This window comes from Otolemur garnettii, unplaced genomic scaffold, assembly GCF_000181295.1.
Source record: "Otolemur garnettii isolate 467f Iridium unplaced genomic scaffold, OtoGar3 scaffold00016, whole genome shotgun sequence".
NCBI lineage: Eukaryota > Metazoa > Chordata > Mammalia > Primates > Galagidae > Otolemur > Otolemur garnettii.
The window spans coordinates 6,022,466-6,037,298 of record NW_003852411.1 but is presented as its reverse complement, the minus strand read 5'-3'; positions in this window follow the sequence as shown (position 1 = coordinate 6,037,298).

Below are 14,833 nucleotides of genomic sequence, written 5' to 3'. Positions count from 1 at the left end.
GGACCACAGGCGCCCGCCACAACGCCTGGCTATTTTTTTTGGTTGCAGCCGTCATCATTGTTTGGTGGCCTGGGCTGGATTCGAACCCACCACCTTAGTTGTATGTGGCTGGCGCCTTAGCCACTTGAGCCACAGGCGCCAAGCCAAAATTATTTTATTTTTTAAAGACAATGAAAATTTTGAAAATTCGACTTTAGGTTTTCCCTGTGGAATTAACATTCAGGTTTCATGTTACTCTCTTCTATGCCTGGGTATTGATCAATTGGATAAATAATTCCTCCTAATGTCCCTGACAATTTCTATGCGTATTATTTTACCTACTTTGGTACCAACTTCCAGGGAGAATCAATCATCTCTATAGTTTCCTTGATTCTGAAATCATTACAAAGTACATGGCTTGACTCTCCAGTTTTAAATTTGTCTCACTGAGGCCTTATATTCTAGTTCCATGTCCTTCTATTCATGAAGAAAACATCCTACTAAACTGTAGGACAGCCAATAGCACTTCCTCTCATTTAATAGTCAGGGTGTATTGTTGGATTTACAAATGAGATTAGCTGATAGCTTTCCTTTTTATTAAAACCTTTTAAAGTGTTTATAGTCAGCAGTTACTATTCATCTTAACAGATGAAAATGACCTCTGAAAATGACAAACTTAATCTGGAAAGAATAGTTTTGAACTTGGTACCATTAAACTCCTATACGTGTGTGTACGTGTGTGTATATACACATATATGTGTATATACAGTATATGTGTATGTATGTATACAAACATGTATATGTAAAATCATTTAATCTATGTAAGTCTATTCACAACATTCACTTGATAACTATTGTTTTATTAGGATAATCATTGACCAGCTAGAGCTGGTCAGTTCTTCTTTTCTAAACAACTGAAAATGTCCAAATCCCAGCCACTTTATTTGCAATTGGGGGTGCAGCTTTTACACTATTGAACTTATGTATACACACCCTAGTCATCCCGGCCCAGGTACCAGACAAGTAGGCACAACACTGATGCCTATAGGCAGAGAAATTATTCAAATTAGTCCACAGGGAGCCTGTGATATAGAACTGTCCCCATTCTACTTGCCATACATAAACTGCTCCCTACAGCTAGTTTGCTGTTATTGTTTTAGGGTGCAACTCCATATTTGACCCTGCCTGGCAGTTTTCTTTTATTTAGTCTGAAATTAATAAAGATCTGCTTTTCATTTACCTTAGTCTCACTGTGTTCTGTCCTACTGTCAAAGAAACTTTAAATGTTATGAAAGCTTTAGAATATATTTTTATATGAATCTAGAATTACCTAGCATTTGAATTTAGCACAAGATATTATTAAATGGCTTCATCCTCTACAAAGAGCCTAAATGAAAAAACAATAATGAGGTGAATATTTGTAAATTTTTTTGAGGTTATAAAAATCCATTGTGCTCAATAAGTTTATAGGCCAAATGGTAAGTAATATGCGATTTTCATATATATTTTCATACATGGAGATAAATTCCTACATATTTTAAATACTGAAATGTTTTTAGATTACAAATAAATTATTGCCTAGTTTCTCATTTTAGGAGAAATCTTGACTTGCAGAGATAATAAAGAAATTTGAAAATAAAGGGTTGTAGAACCCAGTTGAAAAACTCCCACTTTTGTGAGAAATTGCTTGTTATTTGGTCCTCATATATAGCTATGATGCAGAATGAGACCTTTGAATGGATGAAAAGTATACTTAAGATAATATTAACAAAATAGAGAGTGCCATTTATGTTTTTATATGAAGTTTCACCCTCATTTATTATAACTAGATTACTTCTATTTTGAGTAATCTTTTAGACCACCTGTACTTGGTCAAAAGAAGGTATAGCAAACTTTTAATTATTCTGGGGCTCACAAATGAATTTGAGAATGTTGTCAACCTTCTCGAATTTTAGCCTTTTATGAGTTGCTATCATCTTTACGGTGATTGCGGCAACACAAATATTTATTGGACGCTGAATATTTGTTGTTTACTTTTCCAGGTATGATCCCATATGGTTTTTTGATTATAACTCACAAAATAAATAGTATGACCCATTTGTTAAATTCTATTAGTTAAGAAAACCTAGAGGCATAAATTACATAAAATCACAAGCCTTTTAAAAGATAACTCTGTAATGAGTAGACCCCAGCTCTGTGTTAGGTTTAAGTATAAATCAGATAATGTGGCTTCTGTGTTACTGTTTTTATTAGCAGCATTGAGAATGCTGGAATAGAAAGTCCTAAAATTCTTTCTGTTTAAAAATTATTTTAAGGTAATTGACAATAATTTTCATAACTACAATTTAAGTCTACTAAATATTTTAAGAAATTTGGGGCTGGGTGTGATGGTGATACCGGACTTTCAAGTTCTTGGTCTCAGTGATTCGATGAATGAAGCGACAGACCACAGGATCAACAGTAGGTTGGGTTTTATTAGGTTTTATTCAACAGGTGTTACAGCTCTCACAAAGAGCCAAACCTCCTAGCAGAGCAGGATCAGCAGTAATACAAGTGTTACAGCTTTTACAAAGAGGCAAACCTCCTTGTAGAGCAGGATCAGCAATAATACAAGTGTTTCAGCTCTTACAAAGAACCAAAAATCCTTGCTTTCCTGCTCTCTCTCGGAGCGTTTGGGCTCTGTGCTTAGGGGCTTATATAGGGGCAATTGTCCAATGAGCTTTCGGGTCCTGAAAACAGACCAATCAGGAGCAGGTTTTGAAAACAGACCAATCTGGGATGCACTGGAGGAATTGACCTGCCAGAAGTCCATGTGAGGGGACAGCATGGTGCCAGTGTCTTCCCCCACTCAAGTCCCGGGAATTCCTCCATTTGCTGCAACAGCAACAGGTCCAGGGACAAGGTGGCCAGTCTCGGTGCCACTTTGTCTGGTATCAGTGCATCATTCATGCCTGTAATCCTAACACTCTGGTGTACTGAGGTGGTAGGATCACTTGAGCTAAGGAATTCAAGACCAGGCTGAGCAAAAGTGACATCCCATCTTTATTTAAAAAGAGAAAAATTAGCCAGGGATTGTCAGGCACCTGTAGTATCAGCTACTTGGAAAGCTAAGAGAGGAGGATCACTTGGACCCAGGAGTTTGAGGTTGTTGTGAACTAGGCTGAGGCTATAGCCTTCTAGCCTAGGCAACAGGGTAAGGCTCTGTATGATAAAGGAAGGAAGGAAGGAAGGAAGGAAGGGAGGGAGGGAGGGAGGGAGGGAGAAAGGAAGGAAGGAAAGAAAGAAAAAAGAGAAAAAAGAAAAGAATGGAAAATAAATTTTGTTCGGTCTCCCATTGTATCTGCTAATTTTTTCAGTGAAGGCAAACTTTCACTATCTCTACATGAAGATTCCTATATTCCTAGGGAATTTTCTTTTTCCTTTCTCTCTTTGTTACCAGTTAATACTGGTAATTTTAAGTCATAACATACCATTTTAACAATTATAATTTCTAGTTCTATTTAATATAAAAATAACTGAACTTCACTAAGCATAGAATATGGTATTCCCAGCATGTTATAATTGTTGCCTGAAGAAAAATTCAGGTAAAGTATAGACTCTCATTTATATTTAGTAACAAATACGGTTAAATATAAGCATTTCAAAACTTAATGTAGGACACTTTATGTAAATTTTAATATCTGAAACTGATACCAGAATTTCGTCTTCGGTAGGTCCGTTGTCTCAGTGATTCAAAGGATGAATGCTTGGACCACAGATCAGTAGTAAGACAGGATTTATTTTACAGAACAAAATACAGAGAAAAAACACCAAAGCTCCTGGCAGAGAGAAAAACCCAAGTGGGAAGAAAGCTCATTCTCTGCTCAGGTTCTTTGTCTAGGTGTATATACAGTCTCATGGGTCTGTTGTAGTTACACTGGGCCAGGACTTGGTAACAAATGAATGGATGCAGTCCCTTCCACTAGGGTAAGATAAGTGAGTGCATTAACAAATGAAAACAGTCCACTACTGAAATTGGCCTAGGTATTAGAAATAAGGGGTTCCCTGGTCAGCAGCCAGTGCAAAGGTGAGATACTAAGTGCTAGTGTCTCCCCAGCAGTTGTCTGGCCCCTCTGGCTACTGGAGCTTCCTGCTGCCCCACTCCCCGCTCTCCAATCCACTGGTGCCTCTCCTGGCTACTGCTGCACCAATACCAAGGGCGGAGGCAGCAGATTCTCTCCTCAGCTAGGCGGAGCTGGTGGGGCATCACACATCCTGTATCAGAACCAAGGTTTAGGCTAAAATAATATTTTGTATGTGGAATACAATTATTTCATTTGAGTTTGTAGAATATGTAGAACTCAATGAGAAAAACACAAAATAAAATAAGCTAAAGTTGTATAACTTAATTTGAATAGTTAGAAGGCCTGATTTGTAAAGTTATGCTTTTTGTTTACAGCTTGCAGACCTTTTGTATGCCTCTTTAAAGATGATCTCTTTCTTACTTAGATAATACCTTCATGGCTGTGCATTAAAGAGAAAGAGCCAGAATATTGTATCAAATTTCAGTCAGAGAAGAGTTTTCATTCATGTTTTCATTCATGGTATAAAGATAAAAATGTATAAAATAGGGAGGCAAAGGTTTTTATGGTCTTCTTGCCACCCAACAAGTTATTCCCCTTAGTTCTCCATTTTCCTACCTACAATTAGAATTTTCATAACTTTTAACTTTTTACTATCCCAATCCCCTCTTACTATGTCACAAAGCTAAACATTTGAGGCCTCTCATAACTATCCTTCTGTTTGGTCCCTGAAACTATCACCATGCGAGACCTTTATTACCTTCTCTCTCCTTAATTCTATACTAAAAAAAAACAATTTCAGGCTGTATCAAAAGTGTCCTTTTTGTTAAAAAGAAAAAGAAAAAAAACTCCTATTAGTCTGTCAAAAATATAAGATAATGCTTTAGTTAGTCAAGCAGATTTATCTTAAGTAATTTTTAAATATGTAACTTTATAGCCACTTTACAAATTTATGACTACTCTTAAAAATGTCACAGAGGTCCAATGTTAGTTGGACTAACTGGTAAACTGCTCATCATATTCAATCTTCTCATAAACTGGTTAGTCACTTACAGTTGTCACATGTGATTAGCAGGAAAATGGCATACTTTGACTTCCTTATGATTGCCTTTGAGATAACTAATTATTGTAAGTAGAACAGTGGTCTTCTTAACCTATAGTACACTGAAGAAAGTAAATTATTTGGATGGTTACTACATACGGTTAATGATATGCAAATAGGAAATTTGACTCTTTATAAGCATCAAACAAAATTAAAAATCCTTTCTGAATAGTCATTGAAAAAATGCAAATGAGAAAAAGATTTTCTTCATGCACAAGAAATGCTTGCAACTTGTCATCATGAATTATGTATATAGATGGCTAATCACAGCCATTATATTTTATGAATCTCTGTAAATAGCACCGTGATGTACTGACGTTATGAGAACAGAAATAGCAGAGTATGGAATTGGGATTCACAGGAAACTCTCCTGTTGCACCTCCATTTAGTTTTCATGTCATTTAATAGTTTAAGTTTTATACTTTATAGAAAATAAAGGTATATGATATGAAGTGTTATTCATAGAACCATATATTATGGATGTCTCTATTAATAGATCAGTAGCTGTTGGAGAGGCATAAACTTTATTCCATATGGGACCACTCAACTAAGTGTAAGATTAAAAAGTAATAAAAATATGTTATCTTGTTTTTTTCCTAAAAGAAAACATATATTGGCAAATTGCTTTTTATTCTGGTGAGACAATATGATATTTATTAACATGTGTACCTTCTAAACATATAATAGCAAATTGTGGATTGAAAAAATCACCCACTTATTCATATCTCCTTATATCCATGTCTTTGGAGAAATAAGTTTGCATCGCCTCCAATCAAAAGAGGGAGATGATGTATTACCCCTTTGAATATAGACAGCCATGGCTTTATTTTGGCCAATAGAATGCCATAGGTGTAATGTGGCAGTTTTAAGGGCCATTGCAAACTTCTCCTGTCACTCACAGAATTCTGTTTCTTTCGTGAAGGTAACCTCAGACAATCATTTTAAGGTGAGAAATTTTAGGAATAAACTGAGTCATCCTTGTCAAGAGTGTCCGAGGTATATGAATGGGTCCTGCAGGGACCAAAAGATCCCCAAATCTATGGTATATCCATGCAGCGTAGAACTGCCCAACAATAAAAAGGAATCATCTGTTGAATCAAATAATAATATGAGTGAATCATAAATGCATTTTGTTAAGTGAAAAGAGCCAGACTTAACAAACTACATATTATAGAATCCTATTTATAAGAAATTCTGGAAAGATGAACTACAGAAATGGAAAATAGATTAGTGGTTGTTGGGAGTTGGCAGAGAGGTTGACGACCAAGGGGAAAGCATAGAGAAACTCTAAAAGATTGTTTTATACAGCAGTGGGGTGATGGATACATTTCTATGTCTCTATCACAACACATAGAAAAACACATCACAATGAGTAAACCTTATTTTGTGCAAACTAAAAAAAAAAAAAAAAACCAAATCCTACATTCCAAATCCTGCATTCCATTCATATAAATTTAACTATATAACAAATGTATGAAAAACAGCCTGACTGGCAAAGGGAATGGTGGAAAGTACAGGAAAGGAACTGACCTAAGTAACCACAAAAACTGTTTTGATGGGGATTTTAAAGCTAACAACAAAAGCAATTGTACCGGCTCCGCACCTGTGGCTCAAGCGGCTAGGGCGCCAGCCACATACACCTAAGGTGGTGGTTTCGAGTCCCCAGCCTGGGCCCGCCAAGCAACAATGATGGCTGCAACCAAAAAATGGCCAGGCGCTGTGGTGGGCGCCTGTGGTCCCAGCTACTTGGGAGGCTGAGGCAGGAGACTCCCTTGAGCCCAGGAGTTGGAGGTTGCTGTGAGCGTGATGCCATGGCACTCTACCCAGGAGGATAGCTTGAGGCTCCGTCTCAAAAAAAAAAAAAAAAAAAAAAGCAATTGTACCAAAATATGTACAGATTCCACAAATCTGCATGTCATACTGATACAGGGCGGTAGTACCCCAGATAGCACTCTGGAGCTGAGGGGAGGATCTGCCCTCTCCACTCTGAGGATGTTGGCGTAGAGGCAGATGTCAGAGGAATCAGAGAGTTGGAGGGTAGGGCTGGGGGCCAACAACTGCTAGGGGAACATCTCCAGGCTGCCAGCTCAGGGAGCATCTACTGGCTCCTCCCACCTCTGTCTCCCTCCCCTTGCACTAGATTCAACTGGGAACCTAGTTCCTAGTTCCAGGAAATGGGGGGGGGGGGTTGGTTTTTCCCAGACTGGTCAATTTTACCTAAGTTTCCTAGGCCTGGGTACAGAAGGGATTGTATCCATTCATGTGTGGGGCTATATATATACCAATGACAAAGGACCCAGGTGGAGATTTTTTTCCACTTGAGTTTTTCCTTCTGGCAAGAGCTCTGGTGCTTTTTCTCTGTATTATTTTCTGTGAAATAAATCCTGTCTTACCACTGATCTGTGGTCCTTGGATTCATTTTTCCAATCCCAAGATGAAGACCTACTGAAGAAGAAATTCCTGTAACATTGTGACTACTGTCAACAGTAGAAGAGAGTATTAATATATAGATACATTACATAATTATATCATGGGTTATAGATAATACTGTGTATTTGAATGTTTTCTTATGACAAAATTATAACTTGGCAGTAATGACTAAACATTTATAACAGATTAGAACTTCAATAATGATTAATAATGAAATTTTTATATAACCTCTACCCCAATCCCCTAGAATTTACCACATTAGGCCACTTAATTCTTGTACATTGAAACTGTCAGGATGACTTTAAAACTGCTTACTCTACTTGGTATGCATCTCAGAAACTCATAGAGGACAGAGTTCTGACAATATTTATTATGAGAAATTTACCATGAAAGATGTAGATTTTTTTTATTAAAACATAACTGTGTACATTAATGCAATCATGGGGTACAATGTGCTGGTTTTATATACAATTTGAAATATTTTCATCAAACTGGTTAACATGGCCTTCACCACATTTTCTTAGTTATTGTGTTAAGACATTTATATTCTACACTTAGTAAATTTAACATGTACCCTTGTAAGATGCATCATAGGTGTGGTTCCACTAATTACCCTCTCTCTACCCATTCTCTCTCCCCCCTTCCCCTCTCTCTCCCTTTCCACTTCTTCTTGGGCTATAATTGAGTTATACCTTTCATATAAAACCTATAAATTGGTTCCATAATAGGGCTGAGTACATTGGATACTTTTCCTTCCATTCTTGAGATACTTTGCTAAGAAGAATATATTTCAGCTCTATCCATGTAAACATGACAGTGGTAAAATCCTCATCTTTTTTAAGGTTGCATAATATTCCATGATGTAGTACATATACCACAATTTATTACTCCTTTCATGGGTCCATGGGCACTTGGGCTTCTTCATGACTTAGCAATTATGAATTGGGCTGAAATAAATATTCTGGTTCAAATATCTTTGTCATAAAGTGATTTTTGGTCTTCTGGATATACACTTAGTAGAGGAATTGTAATATGGAATGTAGGTCTATTATTAGATACCTAAGTGATCTCCAAACATCTTCCCAAAAGTAATGTATTAGTTTGCATTCCCACTAGCAGTGCAGAAGTGTTCCTGTTATGGAACAAAATAGAGAACCAAGAGATGAACCCAGCTATTGACCGTTATTTGATCTTTGATAAGCCAAGTAAAAACATTCAGTGGGAAAAAGATTCCCTGTTTAACAAATGGTGGTGTTTGAATTGGCTGGCAACCTGTAGAAGACTGAAACTGGACCCGCATCTTTCATCATTAACTAAGATGGACTCTCATTGGATTAAAGAAGTAGATATTTTTATTTGAAAATTCACTATATTCATAATTTTAAAAGCCAAAGCAAATGTAACAACAACAACAACAACAACAAAAACTCTTTAGAAGGAGCCTTTTTAAATATAGACTACATGCAGTGCTTGTATTTGAAATATTTCAAAATCATTTTGTTTATTTTTTATTTAATTCTATTTAATGAAATGAAATAACAATTTTGGTATATTTGTGATGTGAAGTTAATTTTCAGAAATAATTTCAACGTCTATTATTGGCAGACGAGAAGAATGGAATTGAGCTAGTGTACAGGCACAACTGCCATATTGACAACATCTAAAATATAGCTGTACATGATATGCCAATTTACAAGCAAAATTTGAGATATAGGAAAGAAAACCCAAGTTCATTTATAATATATACTAAGGGTAATCAGACACTTTTAAAAGAAAGTATTATTTTATTTATGCAAATGTAGCATTTTCAATGTCAGAATACAGCAGGAATCATGAATATCATATAACATTTTACTAACATTTAATACAGCATAAAATTACAAAGCTAGAAATGTACAAAGAATATTGGTAAATAGCAGACAAAATACACAACAAAAATTACTGGTAAATAGACCCAGACCAGTTCCTAAATGCAATTTCAATGAATAACAAATCATCAAAAATCAAGCTATGTATATAATATATGAACATAGGTATATAGTATTTAAATAATCTAATAAAGTATATGCGTAAAAAGCAAATATGTTAGAATATATGTATACCTAAATTGTTTTTCCTGGTTGTCCAAAGCATTTATATACTACATATGAAATTTGAAATTCAGTTTAACTTGGAAGGTTTTATTTTATAGTGAATAATTTTAGGTCTACTTCTCCTGTGATATAATATTCTCTTTAAAGAAATAGATTCAAGTATTCTTTTACATTCAAAAAGCTTTGTTTTTTGTTTTTTTAACTTAATTTCTAAATATTTTTCTCTATTATTTTTATAAGCTCACTTAGAAGATAATAGCTAAGCATTTACTAAACTTTGTTTGAAAACATATTTCTCATTTTCACTTATTATCTTTTTTATCTTATTCTGATTTTATTTTGCTTCATTTTTAAAACTTGTCCTTTGTTTCTCCTCCCTGTGATTTTAGCTACATTTAGAAAGTTTGTGCACCTTCCGATTTAGCCTTTAGTCTTCAATGAGATTTTATTCTTTATTTTATTTATCTTCTGTCTCAACAGCTCATGTTTTATTTTCTTTTCATTATTTCTTCCCTGTGAGGAAATGTTTAATGCTTTTGTGTTATTAAGGTAATTGCTTCAATAATTTTATAATACATTGCAATATTTTGGTGTTGACCTTTAACAGATCTACAGCACCATCTTTGCAATGTTTTTCTTTTGGTGAGTTCTTTTTCCATTTCTTCATTTTCTTTCTTATTTTATTATATTTACTTTGTATAGGTCTACCAGTATTTCCTGGAATGATTTATCTTTCTTGGTGCCAGATGAGTTTTCCTGTGGCAGAATCTAGACCCATGATCTTGCTTACTAGAATTTCCTTAATGATTCAGGATTATTTGCACCTGAATAAACACCACCATTCCCACCCTCCCCCAGTCCAGATTAACACCATTCATAGTGATGATGTGTCTCCTCCTTCTTGCTGCAATATATTACTATCTGGAGGATCTATAAGCCCCTGTGTTCATTTGTACTGGTCCACCAAGGTGTCAAATCATGCACTTACAGTTTTTGCCTTAATTTCTTTTGTTGAAGCTATGACTGTTGCTTTACACTTCAGTATGTACTATTTACTTGATAAAATATGCTACATGTGCTTTTACAAAATTTGTAGGCATGAATATCCTGATCCATACATGTCTGCATTCATTATCCATTCTTATTGTTTTAGACATAACCTCAAACTATTTTGGACTTCAGAGTTTTACAAATCTCTTGATTTCTCTAAATTTCACATTTTAATTTTTTGATTGTAATTTTTCTATTTATTTTTTTTTTGTTGGTGATTTTCAAGAGAAGAAGATGAAAATGAAGACTTTATTTTACAATTTAAAAATGTATGTTTTCTCAAGCATCATCAGAAACAAGAAAACAAGATTTATTAGTCTAGAATTGGCCTCTATTATACTGATTTTTTTCACCATAAAAAGATGCATTCATAACTTCTTGCTATGTTTTTTACTCTAACCAAACATTATTAGGTAGTTTATTCTCATGTATCATTTTCTTATTCTATCTATACTGTTTTCATTTTTATCCACTATAAATTTCTGTCTTTCACATAGTGCCCCTAATTTCCCTAGCTTACATTTTGCTTTCTATGTGTTTAGCTATTTATCATATAGTTTTCATAAGGATAGATTCTAATCCTTTTGTCTCTCATAATTGACAAACTAGCAAAAATAAAAACTTAGAATTAAATTTAGTAATTTCTTTAACTCATACTTGCATGCACATATACCACTTATACTTACAATTCATGATTTGTTCAATTAACTGTAGCTTCATAATCTTTTCTCCCATCTAAATTCCACTAGGCATATTTATTCCCTACCAGTATCTTTCCTTCTCTTATTTAATCCAACTATGTTGTGGATTAATGTCAAATCTAGGGAATTTCCTATGCAGAATAAAGTAGGAGTCAAGTGTGATAATATGGATTAATGTATTATTATTTTGTCTGCTGTAGGATCTTAAAACTATTGATCAAGTGACTTCACCAATATTATATCAAGAAATAAATGTTAGTGGCTTCCTTAAGTTTACAGATTTATTGTCAGAATAATGAAGTATTATTGGAACTTAAATGGGTAAGTGAATTCTAAATTCATTAGGGGATCTCAGTTGAAACCATGGTTTTACATTATTCTTAGAAAAATGGAAGTTAAGTCCTCGATCCCTTTAATAGTTATACAGTCTTGGGCATCACTTTATAGTTTTCAAGGAGATAGCTACATTTGAGAAAAGAAATCCTTTTTCAAAATACATAATGTTTAAGAATGGTTTTGATGTTGGTTTCAGTGCCCTGGTATTGCACAAAAGGACTTGGGCAAAGGAAGAGGCAAGCTTTCAGGCGCTCTAATCTTGAAGAATGTCTCTAGTTTTCTGCTAGGAAGATCACAAAGAACTATGGCATTTCAACTTCTGAGCCACTTATGCTCAAGATATTGTTTGAGCATATTTCTAAGATATCAGAAGACTAAAAAATGGTGACCAGAGGGAAATGCAGAAACAAGTGAGAAATCAGATGAAAGTCTGTATTTGGAACAGATACAGATTAAACATTGTTCCTGGATTCAACAAGATAAAATCACAATCATAGACTAAAATAATAAGGCAAAACTTTTTGGGAAAAATGAGTATGAGATAAATGAAAAGAAATGAAACTAGATTAAGCTGATAGATTGTATTCATTTTATAACACATATTGAAGCAAATTATTCATGAGAATTAATACTGTTTGCATATTAATGGATGATTGTGAGTACAATTTCATGTTATACAATTATAAAAATTGATCTTGAAGATGTGAGCTTTTAGCTGTTAGAATTTAAATTCAAAATCATAAATACTCTAAATAGCTTAACCTCCATATTTTAAAGAAAAATGCTTCTATATTCTGAGTTGTGCTGACCCAAATTATAAAAGTGAGGTAACTAAAATAGGCTATTATAATGAAACAAAGAGAGTGAAAACACATAATAGTTCACAGAAAATGAAATTTTATTTCTTGTTCATATGCCAAATCAGGCTCTGGCTCATACACCAGTTCAGGTCAAGTTCTTATAGGTCAGATTTTGATATTGTAGGAAGAACATCAATTATCAATTTTCTGAGCCTGGAGAGGATAGACGTTGTGAAAGGAATCCATCAGAATAATTGTCACTCAGAAGTTGTAAAACACAATTAATCCTTTCTATAAAAAGAAATAGAAGATAGTTACACTTGACTCCATGCTGGTTGAAGTCCTGTCATAAAGCAGATGCTTGAGTTATCTTGAAAATAGGATATAAAAGGGCACGTTAAATATTAAGCCCAATATTCCCAAGAGAGAAGAGTGTTGTTAAATTACTAAACTAACAGTCCGGGCCTATGAAGAGTGTATAATCTATCATTTTTTATGTTAAAATTTGTGTTCTTTAAATAGACAGAACATTTGGACACCTTTACTGAGTTGTGAAATTTTAACAAGATGTTTTCAAAAGAAGAGACATTTCTCTACATTAATCCTTGCTTCTACTGAAATGGAGCTTACAAAGGTCAGAAGCAGATAGAGCCTTTCTGCCCCTCCTTTTGCTGTCATACCTATGGAACAGCAGGGTCCTCCAAACGAAAGGGCAGGAGTGATGTTCCCTATAATGAATAGTGCTATTTTGTTACTTGACCTTCAAGACAGCCTGAAAATTTCAAGTCAGAGATCAGTGTGGAAAAGCAAATTGATGAGCGGGAACGCTGTAATCTTAGCTGATAACTCTTTAAAAGGTAACCAAAGCTATTTCTTTGCTCCCTGGATAACGGTAAACTTTTCAAAGGAATTTTTTTTAAAAATCTGGGAGAGTATAAGGAAAGTGTACATTTCAAGTGGCCTTTTCAAGACCGTGTTAAGAATTTTGAGACTGTCTTCACAAGTGGTGATTCAAAATGATGAATATACCCTAAATTAGAAATGACTGTCATATAAAGATTATATGTAAGCAAGAACTTTGAGGACTGGCTCTTATTAGTCTAAAAGAAGTTCTGGAAGAAAAAATAAATCATAAATGGCAAAAGAGTAGCAAAAGTACATATAAGACATGATCTTATCTAGAACTTAATTAGTGGCACTTGGACTGGGGTAGAAGGGCCATGTTCAAATATAAATCCGAGAAAAACACAAACTTGTACCAAAAGGAAAGCAGAACCCACAAAACTGAAAACATGTAAAGTTTAACTTCAAAAAGCAGGAAAGGGAATGAAAAGTTTATAAAATGTGCTAGTTAAATTATTTTTGTCATAATTTCTACTGACATAAATATTTTTGGTTTTATATCAATGTGAGGATATTTCAAATATGGTAACAAGCAATTAGTATAAATAAGTTTCTGTGGATTTCAAATTATATTTAGTTTAAAATGACATTTACATGTATATAGATTATAAATGGAAACTACCAAAGCAAGTGTTTTATAGAGTAAATATATACTTTATATAGACAACAAGTTGTATTAATCATCAATGATGTTTCAGTGAATCATTATTTCAAATTAACTAATATATACGTAACACATGAATAGTAGAATTGGAAGGAAGTTATCATAGATTTCAATTTGCTTTGGTCCATTCAGCATTTTTCTAACACGGTTATATTTTTTGAAGCCACTAAAGACAAAGGACACTACACAACAAACTTCAGCAAACTCCGTTCTGTGCACAATGCCCATTCAGTCCCGTGGTCTTCCTTTCCTCTTTGTCTGTCTTAGTTTGGCCACATGTCCTGCCCAGGAAGTGCTGATGGACTTTCTCTCTCTGATTTTTCTACATTTTACCTTTATTTTTAAAGCTCATCCCTATCTTTTCCTTGTAACCATCCAAACAAACTACCTTCACCTTTTTTTTTGTAAAGATAAAGCCCTATATTAATTTTAATATTTTGTTTTATAGTAGGGACTTTCGAATGTTGTTTTTGCTGTACTAGTGCTTTTATTACTTTTATTAGGATAATTAAGCCATACGTTAATGCTCCTGATGGAAAGTTTCTTAGGATTTGAGTAGGCTGGCCTCAAACGTGTTTGTTCATAGTTTTTGAAATATTTCCCATGTTTATTTCCATCTTACTTTTTTATTCAAAAAATATATTGCATTCTTGCAACCTGTCTGTATATAGCAAAATGAATCCTTAGGAATTAGAAGTGTTGCTATATTTGAGT